The sequence below is a fragment of the Pteropus medius genome, unplaced genomic scaffold (assembly GCF_902729225.1).
Source record: "Pteropus medius unplaced genomic scaffold, Ma_sr-lr_union100, whole genome shotgun sequence".
Lineage (NCBI taxonomy): Eukaryota > Metazoa > Chordata > Mammalia > Chiroptera > Pteropodidae > Pteropus > Pteropus medius.
The window spans coordinates 748,136-771,337 of NW_024342538.1; the positions used below are offsets into that span (position 1 = coordinate 748,136).

General features: G+C 34.5%; 1 pseudogene; it reads left to right on the plus strand.

Annotated features, from left to right (window-relative positions):
* Nucleotides 1-3,031: 3,031 nt before the first annotated feature.
* Nucleotides 3,032-3,150, plus strand: LOC120605450 (uncharacterized; annotated as a pseudogene).
* Nucleotides 3,151-23,202: the final 20,052 nt, after the last annotated feature.

Consider the following 23,202-nt stretch of genomic DNA (forward strand, 5'->3'; position numbering starts at 1 on the left):
TAGTGAGAGATTCAGAAAATAATTAATAGCCTCCTGTACCCATGGTGACTAAAAAACTTGCTGTTACTGAAGCTCGTAGGAAAATTTGGGATATCCCCTCACCATAATCCCTATTCCCAGCACAGTGCTATATCATTGTAAGGAAACCCCCACCTCCCAGCTTCTCCTTGAGGGAGAAAGGAGCTGGACTAGACATGAAATGTTCCAACTTTTCCAGGGGATGTCCAAAGTCTGGCTTCTGTCTCATCTGTCTCAGAGCACTGACAGGATCTGTTATACTTTAAACTCCTAGGGACTGCAGGAACGAAGATGGCAGTTTGAACTAATACAGAAACAATTGCTATAGCCCCTTCCCTGCCTCAGTGCCTAGCAAGCAGGTGATATCAGCTTCTCACTGGAAAGGGAAAGAGTTTGACTATATGACACTAAAAGCACAGATAACAGAAGCAGAATAGGTAAATGGGACTATATCACAATAAAATGGTTCTACACAGCAAAGGAAGCAATTACAGAAAGAAAAACGCAACCTATGGAATGGGATAAAATATTTGCACATCATATATGTTAAGGGTTTAATATCCAAAATATATAAGGAATTCCTACAACTCAACAGCAAAAAAGGCACATATCTATATTTAAAAATGGACAAAGGACCTGAATAGACATTGCTTCAAAGAAGACGCACATATGTTCATACGCTATATAAAAAGGTACTCAACATCACTAATCCTCACGGAAATAAAAAACAAAATCACAATGACATCACCTCATACCTGTCAAAATGGTTATTTTCAAAACAACAAAAAAACAGCAACAACAACAAATGTTGGCAGAATGTGAAGAATTTGGAAACCTTGCACATTTTTGCTAAGAATGCAAAATGGTGCAGCTGCTATGGAAAACAGTATGAAGGTTCCTCAAAAAATTAAAAATAGATCTATCGTATTATCCAATAATCCACTTAAAGTTTTTATTGTAAAAGAATTGAAATCAGTATATTGAAGAAATATGTGCACTCACATATTCATTGCAGCGTTATTTATAATAGCTAGACATGAGAGCAACTTACATGTCCATTGGCAGATGAATAGATAAAATGTGGTGTGTGTGTCTATATATATATATATATATATATATATAGACACACACACATATATATGTATATATAGACACACACACATATATATGTATATATACATATATGTATATATACATATATATGCATATATATAGACACACACATGTGTCTATATATACATATATATGTATATATAGACACACACGTGTGTGTGTGGGTATATATAGACACACGTGTGTGTCTATATATACATATATATATACATATATATGTATACATATATATGTGTGTGTCTATATATACATATATATACACATATATACACACATGTGTCTATATATACATATATATATACACACACACATATGAATATTATTGAGCCTTTAAAAATAAGGAAAGTTACGACATGTGAGAATATGAATGGACCAGGAGGACACTAGGTTAAGTGAAATAACTCAGTCATGAAAGGACAAATACTGCATAATTCCACTTACATGAGATATCTAAAATAGTCGAGCTCATTGAAGCAAATAACTGAATGGTGATTCCAGCGGGTGGGGTATGGGGAATTACTACTCAAGGGGTATAAAGTTTCACTTATATAAGATGAATAAGTTTCAAAAAATCAACAAACAGTGAGTGTTGGAGAGGATGTGGAGGAAAGGGAACCCTTGTGCACTGTTGGTGGGATTGCAAACTGGTGCAGCCACTATGGAAAACAGTCTGGAGGTTTCTCAAAAAATTAAACATAGAACTACCTTATGACCCAATAATCCCACTTCTGGGTCTTTATCCTAAGAAATCCAAGACACTAATTCGAAAAGATATATGCACCCCTATATTCACTGCAGCACTATTTACAATAGCCAAGATACGAAAGCAAACTAAGTGCTCATCAATAGATGACTGGACAAAGAAGAGATGGTACATATATATATAAAACGGAATATTACTCAGCCATAAAACATGAAATCTTACCATTTACAATGACATGGATGGACCTAGGGGGTTATGCTAAGTGAAATAAGTCAGATACAGAGAAAGACAAATACCATATGATTTCACTTATGAAAATAAATGAACAAACAAAATGAAAACAGACCCATAGATACAGAGAACAAACTGGTGATTGCCAGATGGAAGGAGGGGTCAGGGAGTTGGATGAAAAAGGGGAAGGGATTAAGAAGTGCAAATTGCTAGTTACAAAACTGCCACGGGAATGTGAAGTACAGCATAGGGAATGCAGTCAATACTAATAACTGTGTATGGTGCCAGGTGGGTACTAGACTAATCGGAGGGATCACTAAATTATATAAATGTCTAAACATTATGCCGCATACCTGAAACTAATATAAAATAACATTGAATGTCAACTGTAATTGAAAAAAAACAAATATGTTTCAGAGTTCTGCTGTACAACATTGTGCTTATACATAACAGTGCCGTATTGTACACTTATAATTTGTAAGGTGGTAGAATTCATGTTAAATGTTCTTACTACAATAAAGAAGTAATAATTCATTAAAAAATAAAAATGTGATTGTCAAAAATAAAAATGTCTATAGATGAAATAATGATTATCCCTGAAGATATATTTAGTGATAAATTACCAAATTTAATATCATTTCCTAACCCAGTGCAAAAGACAAGTGATGAAAAATATAAGAGAATAATTAAGAAACACAAAAAATCGAGGCAGAAATTCCAAGATACTTGAAAGAAAAATACTAAAAATTTCCATAATATATTTTTATGCAACCAGAAAGATGAATATCAACATGTTAACAGTGATCACCTCTGAATAGCAAGAATAAAAGTGATTTTTCCTTTTTTATGAAAAAAGAAAAATACTCAAAATAGAGAACAAAGATTATGGAAGGGAGAAAATGATGAAAAAGAATAAAAATTAATTGGATCAAAAATACTATTGGGAAAAAAATTCAAAAAAAAACAACTTATAGTCATGCCACCCTGAACAAGCCCAATCCTGTCTGATCTGAGAAATTAAGCAGGATTGGGCCTGGTTAGTACTTGGATGGGAAACCACTTAGGAAGACCAGGTGTAGTAGGTGTAAAAAAATTTTTAAAAAAATTAAAAAAAAAAAAAGACTATCAGAGACTAAGCATCTTAACATTCACGACAATGAACAAACATTTGAAAAGAATATCTAGGCATATTAGAACCCCAAGATAAAGGGTTGAACAGATAGAAAACAAGTTACCGACAGAAGGATTTCTTCTGTTCTTTTATCATATCAAGCGCTTTCCATCTCCTCAAGGTTTTTGTGCTCGCTGCTTCCTCTGCTTAAAATTATCTAACTTTATCTCCTCACATGACTGGTTCTTTCCCATATTTTAGGTTTCAAAATAAATGCTACTTTCTCAGAGAAGTCCTCCTCTGACCCCACTATTTAAATAGGCTACCTGCTATTCTGTTATTAGCACTCTCTTTATTTCCCTCTAAAACTTGTAACCATTTCATTTTGCTTTTTAATTTATTTTTATGTCTCTGGTGCTAGAATATAAATCCCATTAAGACGGACTGTCATGGTCATGTACCTGGCAGGGTTTCTGGCACAGAGCAGGTGTTTTATATGCATTTGGAGAATAGATGAGAAAAGTAGAATCAGATGGATCACAGATTTTTCTTTGGCTACACTAAATGCTTTATTTCATTGGAATAATGTGTTTCTCTCATTCATTTAACAGATACTTAATGAGGCCCTATTGTATATTAGGTACTGTATTCGGCGCTGCTACTATAGCATATGGTGTGTTTTGCCTCACAACTCAATAGGATCGCACTTTACTGTAAGGAATTCTTTACCTGCTTGAGCCTAAGTGACATCTACTCTGAACAACTTAATGTCCGTTTTCATGGGGGCTTTTAACTCTTTATAGTTACAAATGAATGCATACCTGTTTGTTTAATTTTCTTTCCAATTTACTTAAAAAATAAATTGTTTAGGATTGCTTAGGTTACAGTGTTCAAAGAAACAGGAGATCCTAAAGAAATCTGAATCCATCCCACCTGGAAAAAGATTATAATTACATATAAGCTAATCTCTCTGAACTTGCTTCTTGAGTATTCTCATGTGGGTAACTGAGGCCATCTGGAGAAAATGTCTCATCCTATACAGTTCTACATGATTCCTAGGTCATTAAATCCAAGTAATTTCACCATGTGGGCATCATGATATAAAAGTGAATGTCCAAATCATGTGCAGTGTTAATGCAGCTTTGGCCCTGAAATGTTTGTGACTTCCTCTTGACCCTACTTTCTTCTGACCTCTTGAATTTTCTTCTATGTACATACTCATTTGGCCTCCTTTTGTGACCTTCTATTCATAACTATATATTATAACATATATATTCATAACTATTTCTCTAGGCATAACCTTAAATTGCTTGTGCAATATTTGGTTTCTCTAGGGAACATCATGCTGATCTCCTCTGTACTGTCTCCAGGACTCTGTATGCATTTGATCTTTGAGTGTTTGGTTCCCCAGCCATATAAGTGTAAAACAGAGTCAAAAGTTTCTTGAATACTAGAAGTCACTTAAATATTACAAAGCCTAACATATCGGTAAGGAGGGATTTGGGAGTTAAAGGACAATTAGGTAATCCTATTCTTGACCCACCCAGTGGGTGGCATCTACTTCTGTGTAACACCCAGCCTAGCTGGGTGAAACAGTATTGAAACAAAGGAAAGTTCCTATAGATCATGGTTCGGATATTCGCTGAAGACGATTTGCTAATCTTTATCCTTTAAAGTACAGCCTGTGAGGTAAACCAGTAAAAGCACATTAAACATTCTGGCTTAGTTGGATGAAAGCTGGAAAATCCACCATCATGTTCTGAAATGAGGACTGATCTTGAATGAGAGAACCAGGGTGTTCAGCCCTGGCTTTGCTGTTAAGTTGTCAGAAGTGGTCAAGTCTCTTTCCCACTCAAATTTTCACTTTCCTCAACTGTAAAAGATTCAGAATGTACTAGAAGGCCCCAAGGGCTTTTGCTAGCCCTGATATTTATTTCTCCAAATTTTGAGCAGCATCAAATTTTGGCTGCATGTTTCATGTTTAATGATATGTAGACGGAGTAGCACTGATTGAGGCCAAGACCGTGGGATGGATTCACAAATAGGCTTAGGCCCTTATATTTGCTTTTATAGTCACAAATAGAAAAGGGGTCAAGAATATAACACAACATTAATACTAGTCATATGACATCTCTATAGGAATTTAAAGTCCATACCTTCTTTTATTTGTTATTCATTCAAAAATACTTATTAAGCATATACATCACATTAGATATTGTGCTGCATGCTGGGATGAAATTATGACTAAGACAAACACAGCTCCTCACTGAATTTACACTCTATTAGGAGAGACAAAATAAAAAACAAACAAACAAGTAAACATATAATTACAAACCCAATAACTGAAAGAAGCAGGATTGGTGATGCCAAACCCTTCCACATATATACACACTCTCATTTGATCTTCCTCAAGCCCTTGTAAGTTATGAATTATCACTCATGTTTACCAATAAAGAAGCACTATCTCTATAAAACTTGGATCAGTTTTAGAATCCAGAAATAGTACTGTATGGATGGCATTTAATTGGCCCAAGAGAATAAAGCTTCAGGAAAGAAAAAACATATTTTGAAAATATTGAAAAGCATGTTTAGATGCACAGTTCTTCATCAGATCACTTGCCTTTCTCATATGTTTTAAACCCTTCCACATACCCATTCCTAGCATGACAGCGGTCAGCCCGGTGGACTCTTTATCAGTTATTAAAATTGAATCTTTCCCAACTCAAGTCAAATATCATGCAACTTAGAAGATATCCCTATCACCAGGATGCATTACTATTCTCTCTACCCTTCTACAGAATACTTTTTTGGATGTTAATTATAGTATTTACTGCATTCTGCTTTATGTTATACTAGTTTATGTCCCATGGACTCCACCACTCATTTGCAATTCCTTGAGGGAAAGGACTATGCTTTATACTTTCCTCTATCCCACATAGTGTTTTGGAAATAGTAGATACGCAGTAAAATATAAGCTAACGTAAGAGTAAAAAATTGCTCTTGTATGCTCCAATACTCTCAGGCATTTTCATATTTTGTGGAATATTGCTTTTCATTCTCACTCCTATCTACTGTTAGCTCCTATTTCTTAATGAAAGAAAAAAATGGATCAGCACAGTTGAGCTGGGAAAGCAGTCAGTTAATATTCTTTTGAGGTTTGAATATACAGGAAAGGTCCTAGGCAGGCAACAGGTGAGGTTGACATGCCAAATGTATGTGCCCATATACAATGTCATTCAGAAAGCCAAGTCTTGGTCCTGGAGATTCTGGGGCCCTGCCAGAAAAGGAAGATAACATGAGATTTATTCATCATGTATGTCTGATATGAAGATGGGAGGGACAATAGATGAAACATTGGGAATTATGACTCGGGTACTCAGATACTCGGCCAAGATGCTGACAGTTGTTAAAGAGAAAATAGATGGAACCAGAGCAGAGGACTTGCGCCTGCTTTAATTACATTAAAGGTATTATTTTTCTTTTGAACAGCCAAGACATTACATTTAAGCATGTGACCTTGCAAGGAAAAAGCAGGTTACTTTTTACTTAATTCTCTTCTTTCTGAACTTACGGAGATATGTTTTTTGAGAGTAGGGTGTGGGGTGGCAGATGGTAAGGGGGAGAAGAGAAAGAAAGATGGAAAGCCAAATATCCTGTATTTCAGCGCAGGAAGCTGACCACTCTTACCTAACTGAAGAGAAACATCCCCTGGAATATAAACTGGGTCAGTAACCAAGCTTAAAGGAACGGTAAGTAATATTAACTCCATTGGCAGTGTGTTTATGTGTGAGCACATCCAGGGCTATATAATAATATATCCCCTTAGACACATTCTGTATACAGTAGGCACATTTCCTAAAGACTTATTAGTATTACGGACTAGACCAGATCTAGTAATAAGAGTAAATATTAACACTGCTATTTAACTAAAAGAAAATATCTTTCTTGAGTTTCTAAACTGAATACATTGGTATAGAAGCCTCACAGTAGCTTCCTAATGAGCCTCTTTTCTAGAGCAAATGCATAACTTCTATCTTTTTATTTAGGTCAACTGGACAATTAATTAAAAGCGGCTTCTTTATCTATGTGCATTATTATTATTTCTATGAAAGTAATAACACTTAATTTTCATTGTATTGAATCACGATTTAATCCCCAATGCAGGGCCTTGTACTTCATAGGGAAACTTCTGATACAAAGTTTACGTATTAAGGCTAATTTTATATAATTACATGAAAATGATTTTAATTTAACAACAGCACACTTTCAGAAATGACTAAACTCCTTCAACCCTAAGAAACGATTTGGGAAACCTGAAGAAAATTTCACAAATTACAGTCAGCCAGTCCTCTCTATTCAATGTGGGAAGAGAGCACTCAGGCTGACTCTGCGACTTTCTAAGTTTAGGCTTCAGAGCTGTCGTTAGACCCCATGTTCTCTTTTTGCCTCCAGCCCCATTTTCACTGACCTAATTTTTATAATGAGTTGAATTGTGTCCCTCCAAAAGGTATTTAAGTCTAATCCCCAGTACCTGTGGATGTAACCTTGTTTGGAAATAAAATAGGGTCTTTGGAGATATAATCAAGTTAAAATGAAGTCATTAAAGGAGATCCAATCTGACTGTGTCCTTATACAAAGGGAAAATTATGGACAGAGGCAGACATGTGCAGAGGGAAGATAATGCAAAGACACAAGGAGAAGACAGCCATCTACAAAGCCAAGGAGGGAGGCCTGAAACAGCTCCTTCCCTACAGCCATTAGAAGGAAACAGCTCTGCTCACACCTTAATTTTGAACTCGTAGACTCCACAACCATGAAATAATAAATTTCTGTGGTTGAAGCCACCCAGTCTGTAGTACTTTATTACGGATACCCAAGGAAGCTCCTACAATTCTGATCACCATTTCTCTTAGAAAAAATATGAAAAAGAGTGGGGTCATAGGTGTTCTACAACCAAGGTGCTTTCCGATGAACCCCGAACTAGCTCGGATAAGCCTTCATGCCCCTTAATTCCTTTCAAATATATCCATATATCTAATCATACATACACATACATATACATGTACATTTATAAATTTATAAATGTGTATTTCTTAAGAACCTAATGCCATATATTATATGTACATTATTATTATTATTATTATTATTATTATTTTTACTTTTGACTATGAGGTACATTGTTGTATTTTAGAAATGAAGGAATTGATCACAAAAAAATGAGTAATGTCTGTAAGACTACACAGAAAACAGGTGGGAGAGCTATGATTTGAACTTCACTTAGTCTAACTCCTCGTCTGGGTCCCTAATCACTGAGTTACATTAGCTTGAAGAGGAAGAGGAAAAGGAAGAAGAAAGCTGTATCAGGTTCTACATAAGCCATGTGACTAGAAGATGTAATTAAAATCTTGTCTATGGAGGAAAAAAAGAAGAAAAACTCATTCAGTTTAGTTTGACCAGAGCATATGCTAGGAGTAGGGATAATAAGTAATGGGAAGGGAAGGGTGGGCTGGGCCTATATTGTGGAAGTCCTTCGATGCAAGACTGAAGACTTCTTAAAAAATGATCTTATGTATAGTATTAATCAACTTGGTTTTCACCTCTCTTACTTCACCCTTTCTTAGTGAAGTATCATAAAAACCCCATGGCTTTGACACTTGTAATAAAATATTATAATCGACTACACCCTGGCCCAATCCAACACTGGATACTCACCTGTCTTACATATTGTACCTGGAAATGACACGAAACTGAAGAATCCAGCAGAGATAAAACCTGCACAAGCAGGGAGTGAACCCAAAGTAGTTTCTAGGATCTCTCACTGTATCTTTCAAACTAGACTTCCAGAATGTACCATAGCTCAAATTTATGCCCCAACGTCTAACACAATTTTGATTTGCATCACTGTATGTTGTGGTTTTACATGACAGCTTTCTCACATCTACTCAATTTTTTTGTAAAAATACGTTGCAAGATAGCCTGACATATTTTACCATACAGTGCATACTACACTTGAGAATAACTAAAATGGCTCTCAACAGGAGTACATTTCTCCATATCGAGGGTAAATATCTAAACCCCAATATACATATATCTGAATTTTTGTGAATGAATGAGCTCCTAGTAAGGATACAGGTATCTATGTACCAAGATGTCTGTCTCTCTGATATATTTATAATACAATTAGACGTATTACATATGTATATAATTATATCCATATCTCATTAAAATATCTGTCTCTACAAATATATATTTGAAGTGTAGATTACTTATGCCATTTTAATATGTGTTGCCATAAATAATTCATTGCCATCTGTTCCTCTGATTTCTCTTTTATATTCTAAAATTTCCAAGCAAATCATGAAAATCTTCATGGATTCCTGAAGTCCTATATGTGTTCAATTATAGCATTTACAAAGAGGATGATGCAAAAAAAAGCACTGAGCTAGAAAGGATTAGGAAATTCTTGATGAACCATTAATTGCTATGTAGTTGATTTTAGACAAATGTTTTATGCCCTCTGGATCTTAGTTTTCTCATAATTAAAATGAAAATAACCTCAGAACCCTGGGATTAGGCAAATTTTATCAAAGGTGACAATGATGAGAAAGATTTAAACTTTCAAAGTGCTAAATAATTGTAAGTTATCATTATTACTCACATGCATAGATGTAAGTATAAATAAATAAATAAGAACAAGTTTAGAATAATTAGAAAGAAAAGAGCTACGTCTTCTTCCAGGGGTTCTTTAAAAAGTGAGAGATAGCCAAGTGGCTGTTTCTCGAGACCTAGGAATACACTGCAGTTCGGTTCACCAACTATTTGCTGAGAATATACGATCCATTCATGTATTCAATGCCTACTCTATTCCAGATATCAGTCTAGGTGCCGAGAATTGAGCGGTAAACAAATCAAAGATCTTTGCTATCATGCACTATATGGGTAAATGAGATGAAGATAAACAGACAATAAACATACTAAATTATTTAAAAAAACCCATAAATAATAGATAAAATTAACCATATTTCATTGCCTCTAAGATGCCGTTGATTGTAAGGTGCATGACCGTTTGCCACAAAGAAAGAAACAAAAAAATCATTGGTAAGTAAACAGGACAGGCCTTTGGTTACAAGATGCATTACAATTTCAGAGATGGTAAAATGTGAAATAAGCACTGCAGCTTGGGATCAATGAACTATAGTAGAAAATTAGTAGGTCAAAAGTAATAAGAGAAGAAAAAAGTCTGGGGGATGCAGTCATGTTGCAGCATTAAATAGGTTGGTCAGTGTATAGGTTTTCTGGAACAAACTAATTATCACCAACCAGTAACTTAAAACAACAGACAGTTATTCTCCCATACTTCTGGAGGCCAAAGTCTAAAATTCAGGTGTCAGCTATGGCTCTCAGCAATCCTTGGTGTTCTTTGGCTTGTGTGGTATCACTCCAGTCTCAGCCTCCATCTTCACATGGCCTTCTTCTCTGTGTTTCTCCGTGTGTCCTCTCCATTTGTGATAAGGATACCAGTCATTGGATTTAGGGTCCGCCCTCATTTAGTACAGCCTCATCTTAAGTAATAAGATCAGAGAAGACACTATTCCCAAGTAAAGTCACATTTTGAGGTTCCGGGTGAACATATATTTTTTTTGGGTGGGGAGATAATATTCAACCCACTACAACTTTTTTTGTGTGTGTATTCTAAGACAGAACACATCTAATAAGTAGACAAAAGCAAAGTTAAGAGAGGTGAAAAAGAGCTCTGTTGGTATTCTTATCTTTATTGACCATTGGTGTTCAGGCCTAGTGGGATTCCTGCTCTCTCCAAGGACTGGATCTATGATTCTTCCTTAAATATTGGAGCCAACAAATTCTTCTTTTCACTGAAGTCAGTTTGAGTTGAATTTCAATCACCGTAAATCAAAGCATGTTGATATCAAAGAGCTGACAGTAGTTCTATGTGGGTGGAGCATAAAGTCTGAGCCAGGAAAGGCAATGATACCGGAAAGGTAGACAGGGGCCAATTCATGAAGAGCCTTGTGTGCCATGTTAAGAAGCTTAGACTTTACCTTTGGAGCAACAGGGAGCCATTAAAGAATTTTTGGCAGGGAGTCAAGGGCGACAGGACTAGAGTTACATTTTAGAAATATCATTCTGACTTTTGAATAAAGAATAGTTTGAACATTGAGGGAAGACAAGAATGCTTTGGACAAATGCTACATATTATCTATCCTTCCCAAGCAACTAAAGTCCTACTTAGAATCTTGCTTCCAGACTTCATTTGCTGCTAATCTCTAAGCATTTCTAGAAAACCACACTCAAGATATTGACCATTTTTTGGCCTGCAACAATGCTAAAATTTTGCCAATAACATTGTCTTTTACCTGTTGTTTACCTTGGTCTTTCTTCTAGCAACCGATTTAGAATCTGCTGCCCTGAATCCTTTTCTAGCCCCAAGTATATATTTAATTTCTCATCCCAGCTGTCCACTACCACTGCTTATATACACCAAAAGAAATTACATCTCATGCATTAATCAAATTATGCTCAAATTTTTTCTTGCTACATTTTCTTCCTCTGGATAAAGAGCTTTGGGGCTATTTTTTTTTATCACTGCCAAAACCTCAGTAGCTTTCTTAACACAAAGCAAACATCCCCTGAAAATGATGTCACTGAATATTTTATTCTTTTACCTAAAGACTGGTATGCTATGCAGGTGATCATTTATTTACATTTCAGCTGATAACATTACATAGTCTCAAAATATAAACATTTTATGTTAGAACATTTCTATTACATCAAGTGGCTTGAAACTTATAGTTTTTGCACTATTAATAAATGAAACTAAAATTTTATAAATAAAAAATAAAAGAATAATAAAGGTAATAATACAATTTAAAAAAATCTTTAATGAGCACAAAATATACTCCAGCTACTGTGATAGGTCATGGGGACACAGAACTTAATATGACATAGACCCCACTCTTTTAAATCTCATCTATAGTAAAGAAGAATAATGCTTAACTGTAATAGATTTCATAAGTGTTAAGATAACATGGAGGTATGTATACATTTAACTGACTATGATAAAAAAAGATAAGGTTTGATTGATCCTTCTTGGGAATTTAAATATGTATCCATTTGAACTGGGTCTTGACATTTAAAGAGAAGATTTCTTAGGTAGCTGGTGAGTTTACCATTAAACTTCACAGAATAGCTGGAGCTAAAAGCCAAGTGAAATGGCTAAAATTTAAAGTCCATAAACTTTGGTCTACAAGAGATTCAATATTTCCTTTTTTCTTTTTCTTTTTTTAGAATTAATTTTGACTTCAAGCCTTTAGCCTGTCACAGGTGAGACTTCAACTGATATCACTTTTGAAAATCCTTCCCCAGGGCAGGACCAAACCATACTGGCAATTATCCAGCAATGCAGCACTGAGAAGGCTCCTCTGATCATCAGTCACTGATCAGGAAGCACACTGTCCCCATTCACATGTTCCTTTCAAGTCCACTGACTCTGTTGCTTTCATGCCATGGTTGGGGTGAAGGGATCAATAACTAACATCAGAAGCCTAGAGCCATTTCTCTTTAAAATCTTGCCTTCTCCCCGAGGCACAGTCAGGAAACAGAGCCCTGGACCTGTTATTTGTGGGACCCAAAGACCTCTTCTTCCTTTTCATTTCAGGGGAATTTCTCTTTAGTCAGAGGGGAAACAGCTTCCCCAGATGCACTCTTATTCTCTTCTCTCCCTATTAGACTCATGGCATATTCTCCTCAATAGGCTTAATCTTTGGGGGAAACAAAGCCAAAGGAGAAATTTTCTTGATAGTAACTTCTATTATATGCTTGACCACATTCCTCCCTGAGGCATGGAAGTAGAATTTGATAACTTTTTCAATAAAAAAAAAAGGAAAGAAGAAAATAAAGAGTGAAAAAACATCTAATTTTAAGTTATTTAAAAAATTCCAACAAAGCCAAAGAATGTTTAATAGACAAGAGAGTCGATCGCAACATTTTAAACAAACAAGTGAGGTTACAACAATTTCTTCAGGAAAGGTGATCTGACAATTGAGTATAGACTGAGAGATTGGAGGCAAGGGACCAGGTAAAAGGAAGCCATGCTAATTAACACTTCACAAGCATCCACAAGTGAGAAGATGAATGAGTTGGAGAAGAATAGTGGTCCTGATGCTGGAAGATAAATAAGGATGTAAAGCACAAAACTTTGCTTTATGGGAACTATAGGCTGATTCCAAAGAACGATGGTCATTTGAGGAGAGAGTTTAACTCCTCTCTTCTGTACAGTCTTTACCCTCCCATTTACTGTTTATATCTCAAATAATTTCATGAAATTCACCAATTCGCTTAACAAATATTTACTGAGCCTCTACTGTAGGCCAAGGCCAAGCACTGTACTTGGCAAAAGGAGTATTAAAGTAGGCAAACACATCAGACCTTGAGACTCGTAATGTACACTTCAGAAGTAATTTCTGTGAAGGGGCTATCCTTTGATTGAAGAAGTACCAAAATCAAACTCTTCCTCAGAAGGTGGTGTGTGTCACAGGAAGTAGGTCAAAGGGTACTGGCAGAATCTACTACCACTACCTAATTTAAAAAAAAATGAAGGTTGGAGTCAAGGTTGGCCATGATAGAAGACAGGTGATTCCCTTGGAGATACCATTGCTGCTTTAGATCATCGGTATCTGGAAAAAGCTGTATATACACTCCACCAAATGGAACCCAAGCTGACAGGAAAGGTTCCTCTTAAAATCTTCTAAAATTGATTTTGATCATGGTTATAGATCTCTGTGAACATACTAAATATCATTTAATTACATATTTTTGATGGGTGAAAGTTATGGGATGTGAATTAAATCTGAAGCTATCTAAAAAGGGAAAAGGAGTCAATTCTTAGCACTACCATCCAATACTATTCTATGGGTTTTAGCCACTCTTAAAAATAAGCATTGTGACTCTATCAAGTAAGACACATGAGTCGGATAAATAATTCTGTAGAGTAAAAATATAATTTGATTATATAAAAATCAAATAATTTTCCTTAAAGCATCCATTACCACTAAAAATAGATAGGTAAGTAAATAAAATGGTACAAAGATTGCTAAATTGGAATATGGCATGCCCCAGCAGAGAAAGTCTTAACTTTGCTAAGATTCAAAGTATTTCCCAAACCATAAACTGTTAAATAAAACCCAATCAAAATACCAATGATATTTATTTGGTTCTTAACAGAATCACTCTAAGGGTCTTATGAGATTAGAAGTAAATTTCAATATTTTCTAATTATGCATTCCATATTAATTTCTAAAATTAACATGGATTTTTGTGTAATAGAGGAATTTAAATGTTAAAATATGTTAATATATGTTTAATTAGAATCCCAGAAGAAGAAAGCAAAGAGAAAGACATATGAGCATTATTTGAACTATTCGAAAGAGATCATGTCTGTGGATTTTCCAAAAGTCATGAAAGATATTAATCTACATATGCAAGTGACCCAAGGAGCCCAAAGCAGAATAATTTAGATAACAATACATTTAGATACATCTAAGAAAACCAAAAACTGAACAGAAAAAAAAAAAATCAAAGACAAACAGAACACTTTTAAACTAACCAAAAATAAAAAGAGAGAAACCGTCAAAGAAGCAAATGTCAGACTAAGAGCTGACCTTTTAATAGAAAAATTAAAACCAGCCAACCGGTGATACTTAATGCATCAAAAAATACAAATAAAATTAAAACATTTTTATACGAAAACTTAGAGAATTCAACAAGAGTAGATAGAAATTATGTATACACACATATATGCACATATTATTACACAATATATAATATACATATGCACACATGCACACATATTTATATATACATTATTCTCCAGGCAGAAGGGAAATGATTTCAGATATAAAACTGCAAGTGAAGATGAGGATAAAGAATAACAAAAATTTAAAATATATAAGTAAATGACAATGAATGCTTAGTTTTTTTAACCAATAATAATAATTCCTCATGACATACTGAATAGCAAATGAATTGGGAGTGTTAGAAGATTTTAAAATATGGTAATGTTTCTAAAATCCTTATCTTTTTCTAAAGTCCTAGAAGTACATAAGGTATCAATGAACACTAAACATTGATAAATCAAAGATGCATGTTGTAAAGTCTGATAATGAAACAGTTGCATAAGTATATATAACTTCCAAACTGACTGACAAAAAAAGGAAATGACATTTTAAATATTCGATCCATCTAAAAGAAACAGCAAGACAAGTGGAAAATAAATTAGAGCAGAGAGGACAAATATAAATCATAGTATAAGATGGCTTTTGTTCAATTATATCAGTAATTGCACTAAAAATATATGATTTATGCCACATTGAAAAATAAGACAGAGGGAACCATCTGGATGAGAGAATATATTCACAAACAATGCCTCTGATAAGGGGCTAATATCCAAAATAGACAAAGGACTCATACAACTCAACAATAAAATAAACAAGCAATCCAGCTAAATAATGGGCAGAGGACTTGAACAGATACTTCTCCGAAGAAGACACAAATGGCCTACAGACATGAAAAGATGCTCAACTTCCCTAGCTATTAGCAAAATCCAAATCAGAACCATAATGAGATACCACCTCACCACGTGTTGAATGGCCATCATCAACAGGACAAGTAAAAACAAGTGCAGGAGAGGATGCGGAGAAAAAGGAACCCTCATACAGTGCTGATGGGAATGTAAATTGGTACAGCCACTATGGAAAAAAAGTAAGGAGGTTCCTCAAAAAACTAAGAATAAAATTACCATATGACCCAGCAATCCATATTCTGGTTATTTATCCAAAAATCTTGAAAACATTTATCTGCAGAGATACATGCACTCTGATGTTCATAGCAGCATTATTCACAGTGGCCAGGATATAGAAGCAACTGAAGTGTCGTAAGATAGATGATTGGATAAAGATGTGGTACATATATACAATGGAATATTAGCCATAAGAAAAGATGAAATACTGCCATCTGTGACAACATGGATGGATCTTGAAATTATCATGGTAAGCGAAATAAGTCAGACAAAAAAGTTGAGAACCATATGATTTCATTCATATGTCAGATATAAAACTGAGAGCAACAAACAAACATGACAGAGACTCATGGATACAGACAGACAGTGAATTAGTGGTTACCAGAGGGAAGGGGGCAGGGGGGAGGTAAAAGGGGTAAAGGGGGTCAAATATTTGGTGACAGAAGGAAATTTAACTTTGAGGGATGAACACGCAATGATATATTATTGAATTGGATACTTGAAACCTATTTGATTTTATTGACTGTCACTCCAATAATTTTAATAAAAAATATTGACTAAAAAAAAAGATTGTCAGTATTAGGTAAAAATTAAAAAACAAATTTAAAAAGTTACAATTAGAAAAAATAAAAACCGCAGAAATAAAAGAAAGAATAAGGACAATGGATGAAATTAATAAAATAGGCCACAGACCTACATACTATGGGGAGGATTAACAATTCCAAAAAGTTAGTTCTTTGAAAAATAAAATAAAATTGATAAATGCCTGAAGAGGGAGAGAGAAGGAGGAAGGTAGGGGAAGAGACAAATAGAAGGCAAAGATAAGGTGTGCAGAACAAACAGAGACTCATGGACATGGACAATAGATTAGTGGTTACCAGAGGGTGGAAGGGGAGAGGGAAGGTAGATGGGGAAACGGTGGTCAAATACGAGGTAACAGAAAGAAATCTAACTATGGGCGGTGAACACACAGTACAGGTCAGAGTATATATATATATATATATATGGTTATATACACTGACTGTTGAATTGTACTGAAACTTTGGATTTCATTAACCAATGTCACCATAATAAAAATAAGTAAACTGTAAAAAAAAAAAAACCCTTAAAAAAAGATAACGTGTGTAAGACAGAGGGATGTGTGTTATATACATATGTGAAATTAAAAAGATACACCACTAAAGACGCTGCACACATTTAACAGATAAAAGATATTATAAACAAATCTATAATAAAAACTTTTAAAAACTCATGTGAAGAGGACTAATTCCTAGAAAAACAAAAGTTTCCAAAATTGACACAATAAGAAAGAAAAACTTGGCTGGTCCTATCAAAATTGAAGACATTGAATCTATAACAAAAAGCATTTCTATAATGAGATGCTCAGACAAGGTTATTTCCTCAGAGAATTTTATTAAATATTTAAAGAAGAAATAGCCCCAATCACTTACAAACTCTTCCATATAAAGAAAACAAAGAAGAAACACTCTCCAATTCATTCTATGTAACCAGTCTACCATTTTACTAAAACAACTGGTACAAAATTTCAAGAAAAGAAAATTACAGACTAATCTCACTTATAAACTGGATATAAACATTATAATAAAAAAATAACACAAAGAATTGATCATTAAATAAATAAAGTATCGTTATGATTTTTCCAAGAATGTAGAGTTGGTTTAACCTTAAAAAATAAATCATTGTAATTATCTCATTAACAAAATAAAGAAATTATGTAATAATCTCAATTTTCATACAGAAAAATTTTTTTGAGAAATTCAATACCTATTCCTGAAGAGATACTGTGGTAAACTAGGAAATAGAGGAGAAATTTCTTTATCCCATGCAGGGTACATAAAAAAATAGAGCATGCATTATAGTTAATGTTGAAGTTACAAGTTAAAGGTACCCACTATCACCATGTCTATTTGATATTTTACTTCAGGTTCTTGATAGTGCACTAAAGCAAGAGAAAAGAAAGTATGTAAAATTTAGTAAAAGAAAGTAAAATGCCTTATATGCAAATGAAGATATTATACTGAAGAAATCCTAAGAATCTATAGATATATTATTTTACTTTATATGTTAATTTAGCTAAAACACTGAATGTAATTTTTCTATCACAGCAAGAACATCAAGAAAATAAACTTTTTAAAAGTAGCATAGAAATGATATAAAATATATACCTAGGTATAAATCTAACTATGTATGCACAAGACCTCTATACAGAAATTACTCAACTATTATTGAGCAAATAATGAAGATTTAAATACATAAGGGGTGTATTAGTCAAAGTCCTACAGCGAAATAAATATATATATATATATATGTATGTGTATATATATATGTATATATAAAATATATTACAGGAGATTTATTATAGAGTATATATTATAATTTATTATAGATTATAATACATCATATATATTATAATCTATATATACTGCAGGGGATTTATTTTATCTTTATTATTATTTATGTCTACAGCACCTGATCTCCCTATGAGGTCGCCTATCCTGTACTAACCAGGCCCGATCCTCCTTAGCTTCCGAGATCAGACATTGGGCTTGTTCAGGGTGGCATGGCTGTAGACCATGAACCGTGGCTCTACTGGGGTGCAAATCCAGGACCTTCTGCATGTAAAGCAGATGTGCTAACCGCTACACCATGGAACCACGTCCTACAGGGGATTTATTATAGAAATTGGCTCACGTGGTTATGAAGCCTGAGAAGTCCCGCAATCTGCCGTCTGCAAGCTGGAAAACCAGGAAAGCCAGTGGTGTAATTCAGTTGAAGTCCAAAGGGCTACTAACAGGGAAGGGGGTGGGGTTGGAGATAGCACACTGGTATAAATCCTGGAGTCTGAAGATCTGACAACCAGGAGCCCAAAATCCTAGGGCAGAAGATGATGAAGTCCCCCACTCAAGAATGTACAGAATTTGTCCCACATCTGCCTTTTGGTTCTATTCAGGCCCTCAAATGGATTGGATGCTGCCCATCCACATTGCTGAGGGGCAATCTCTTTAATCAGTATATTGATTCAAATGCTAATCTCTTCCTGACACGCCCTCATAAACTCACAGAAAAATAAAAAGTTTTACCAGCTATCTGGGTATCCCTTAGCCTAGTCAAATTGACACGTAAAATTAACAATTACAGTGTGGTCTACTGTATTTATGGATTGAAACACTCAATTGTGTGAAGATATTAGTTTTCTACGAATTCATCTATAGATTTAACATGACTCCAATAAAATTTTAAAATTTTGTTCAATTTGACAAGCTCATTCTAAAATTTATATGGAAATGGGAAGTTATAGGCATATAACTAAAATGATTTAATGAACAAGATGGGAGAGTTTGTTTTACTAGACAGTGAAACTTAATTATAAAATTTGATAATTAAGAGAGCATAGTATTTTAAAGAGAGATAAATAAACTTCTGAAATGAAACAGTCCAGAAAAAGACCCATACTCAGTTTATGCTAAAGATGGCACTTCAAAGGAAAAAACTAAAGGGTTATATTTTGAATGAGAAAACTGGATAATTATATGAGAAAAACCACATAAAACTTGACCTTTACTGCACCCATTCCAAATACATATGCAAAAATAGAATCCAGGTAGATTGTAGACCTAAATGCGAAAGGCATATATAGAGATAAAGATAGGGATAAATGCCATTAAGAAAGTTGAAAAGTTAAGCCACAGAGTGGAATAAGATATTTTGAACACATATAACTGACAAAGGGCTTTTATGCAAAATAGAAACTCTACAAAATCAATGTGAAAACGATCGTCAGTCTAGTTCAAAAATGTACAAGAAACTTGAATAGGAACATGACAAAAGAGGATATCATAAATGGCCAATAAATATGAAATGTATCCAATCTATAAATAACCTAAATATCTATCAACATCAGAATGGATGAATTGTATATAGAGAGCACTGTTCTATGTACTCATTATGATAGGCACATGAATATTTACTTTAATTAAGCTGTATATATTTTTTTCCATGTATCCTTCCAAATGTGTTTAACTTCACAATAGAAATATTTGCAAAAAATAAATTTGGTAGAAAAAAGGATAGATGTTTACACATATAATCTAAATATATAAAGGTAACCTATAGAAAAATTAAATATAATAACATAAACAATAACATTAAGGGAGCAGGAAGACAAGAGGTAGAAATTAGCACAATTAAGCTAAATATATCAATAAACAGATTTCTAATCCTATAGTTTAGAATTTTTGTTGTAACCACTAAAAGTGATTGTGTGTGTGTTCAAGTGCATGTGTGGAAGTGCGTGTGTGTGTGTGTGTGTGTGTGTGTACATTTTAACTTGTTACTACAAAGGGAGGGCCAAGGTAGAACTTTTACTTTACTTCTCAGTTAGGGCTATTATACGTCATTTGTTTTTAAATCTCTGCATGCATTACTAAATAATAAAGATAGTAGATGAATTGGTTTAAAATTACTAGAGAACCCTGGATAAGATTTACACCAGTGAACATTTGATGACAGATTGATATAATTCTTTGAAAATTAAATCAATGAGATAATATAGAATTAAATCCTTGTTTCCCTGAACTTGAGAAATAAGCTCTATAACCTAAGAGGCAACAAGTTAAGTTGTATTTGTAGTATCTCACATGTTCTGGCAATGAGAGGTTCCATCAATCATTCTTCGACCTCGGTTTCAATAGGCACACCTCACTGGATGGGGAGGTATTTGTTTCTACTCCCAGGCCCATGCTTCTTTACCTGGTCTGAACTTATCATTGTCAGCCTCTGGTTGCTTTTTCTCCTGTTCCTGATCTCACAGGCTCTAAATAAAGCCCATTTCATTCCAACTCGACGTCCTTGGGTTACAGATAGGAACTTCTTGCCTTCAAACTCGATATACTCATATAGCCCCATTAGGGGATCAGGCATCAGGTGCTAGGATGAACATAATATTTATTATCCAAGCAAGGACACTTTTGAGGGAGAAAGTGGTTACTATTAATAACTAAACTGAGGCGACAAGCAGCATTATTGTTTACACCATGCTTGCCTAGATCCTTGATCACCTGTTGCTAAAAGTGAATTATGCTAATTTTTTTTAGTTTGCAATGCACATCCAGTTTGGTTAAAACGCATTTCCCTTATGAATTTGTGGGCGGTATCATATTCCCAAGCGGAAACTGTGAAGAAGTCTAATTATCTCGTGATTCTATTTCATAGACAAAACCTAGGCCTTTCTTTTTTTTTGCAAACCAGGTTCAGAAGTAGTAAAGTAGTTAAACAACTCATGGTGAAAACATAGCAAGGTGAAGGTTTAGGGCTGTCCACAAATGCTAAGTGATCGTGCTTATTTGAAAAAATGGCAGACTTGCCTGATGTAAGACCCTTATTTGTAAAATTATGATTATTTTTGAGTGCACAACAATATAAATCATGTCTGACCAGAAGAAAGCTAAGGCACTTAAGGGCATACAAAATGGTGGTAATTCTGCTTACTTGTAGCATTTAGTGAAAATGCTGTTCAAGTAGCTCATGATAAGTTGCTTATGCTTTAAAACGCATATAAACTAGAAAGTTGCCAATAACATTGTATTAGTGAAGTATTTAATCTAGTCAGCTGCATGGAACTGAGACAGTGGAACACACGGCAGTGGCTGAAAATAAATAGAAGTTTCTTTCTCCTCTATGCCAAAGGCTGAAATTATAGCTTGGATTTACTCCATAAAATGCTGAGTTATTATGCTCACATGATGTTCCATGGTGTCAGGTCCTGAGCTACTTCTGTCTTCTCATTTTGTCTTTCCTGGAGTGTTGCCCCTCTCTGCCTGGTTGAGGAGATGATTCCTCACTTGCATTCTCATCGAACAAAAAGGAAAATAAGGAAAAGGTACATCTGTTCCCTTCAATGATACAACCTAGAAGTTGTAACTTCACCTTATATCTGATTGTTCAGAACTTGTTCATGTGGCTCAACATAGCTAAAGCGCGCTGGAAAATGTGGTCTTTTTCTTTGTGGCCATGGATATTGGGGAGATGGTTGTCATTATCTCCCACTGTCTCCCTCTCTGCATTTACTATATGTAGTAGGAAATAAGCATTAACAATATTGAATCCTGTTACCCAGGAGCCTAAAATCTAGAAGGGAAAAAAATTATGCAGACTTTTGAGTATGCCCTATGGTAAAATGTGATAATTTCTCTAAAGAAGAAGCAAAAAAAAAAATACTGTAAGTACAGGAGAGGAAATCAATTCTGGTTGGGGAACTGGGTAGACTTTATGAAATGATATGCTGAAAAAAAATAAAACTATTAATTATCAGCAAATGAAAATTTGGAAAGAGGGAATTTCCAGGAGTAACTACAGGCAGAAAACTATTGCCTTGGTTGAAAAATACAGAAAGGGATTTAACTTGGCAAAAGTGTAGGATTCAGTTCTCCTTTTAGAATATCTATATTTGTACGGAACTCTGTATGTTGTATTCTTAGTCAATCATCCATTCATCAAATATTATTGACCACATACTACGTGTCAGATTGTGCTCATTATTTTCAGAGATATTGATAGAATCTCTGCTCTCAGGTGGCTTAAGACACAGTGTAGAAAACAAACAATAATCATATATATACAAAAGAAAATTATTACAATTACTACATTGGGTGTTATGATACAGACTATTGGGGAATGAATTTAGACTAGGTAAATGATCAGCGAAGGTCTTTTTGAGAAAGTCATATTTAATTGGGGATTATAAGAATGAGTAAATTAGGGTTATGGTGTGTAAATTAGTGAAGAGTGTTCCAAGCAAAATATAAAATATGTAAAGGTTATGACAGGAATTGAGAGGCTTTGAAAACAGGTATTAGAGAACTGGGCAGGTGTCAGATCATGAGTGATTTTCTAAGCCATGTTTGGATTTGGTGCTTTATCCCGAGGTCAGTGGGAAATCATTGAAAGGTTCTGAGTAAGGAAGAGATATGAGTTAATTTATGTTTTTAAGAAAATAACTATGACAGCAAGGTGAAGAATGAGATATATAACGTTCCAGGCATGGTGGGACTACAAGCAGGAAAAGATGGTTGAGATCAGATCAGGGAGGAGCTTTGAAAGCCATATATAGAAGTAGGAACTTTACTCTGGAGTCAGTGAGGAACATTGGCTATATAAATTTGATTTACTACTCTAACCTGTTCTCTCCAAAGT